Source organism: Alligator sinensis, unplaced genomic scaffold, assembly GCF_000455745.1.
Source record: "Alligator sinensis unplaced genomic scaffold, ASM45574v1 scaffold13_1, whole genome shotgun sequence".
Classification (NCBI taxonomy): Eukaryota; Metazoa; Chordata; order Crocodylia; family Alligatoridae; genus Alligator; species Alligator sinensis.
In genome coordinates this window covers 1,429,022-1,429,301 of record NW_005841909.1, presented here as the reverse complement: position 1 = coordinate 1,429,301, position 280 = coordinate 1,429,022, and the positions used below count along the sequence as shown (strand labels likewise).

Genomic DNA, 280 nt, shown 5'->3' with positions numbered 1-280 from the left:
CGGGGGCGCCACGCCGCCCCACCCCCCTGTTCCCCAGCAGGGAAGGAGCTGGTGCTGAGCCTGGGGAAAAGCAGCCCCTCCCCCACCCCATGGCCAATGCCCCACACTGCAGCCACTCGCAGCCCACCTGGGGCTGCCTGTGCCTGCTCCAGACAGCCCTGCGTGGGCTGCAGCAGGGAGCGCCAGGCATGGGAGCAGCCACTTTTCCCCACACTCAGCACCAGCTCCTTCCCTGCCAGGGAGAAGGGGGTCGGGGCTATGTGCTACCCCCGGGCTGTAC

The 280-nt window shown here is 70.0% G+C and overlaps 1 protein-coding gene across 1 annotated transcript in view; it reads right to left on the bottom strand.

Annotated features, from left to right (window-relative positions):
- The window catches only part of DLGAP5 (DLG associated protein 5), a 46,260-nt gene that overhangs the window by 26,762 nt on the left and 19,218 nt on the right, over nt 1–280 (bottom strand). The gene's annotated exons all lie outside the window — the stretch shown is intronic.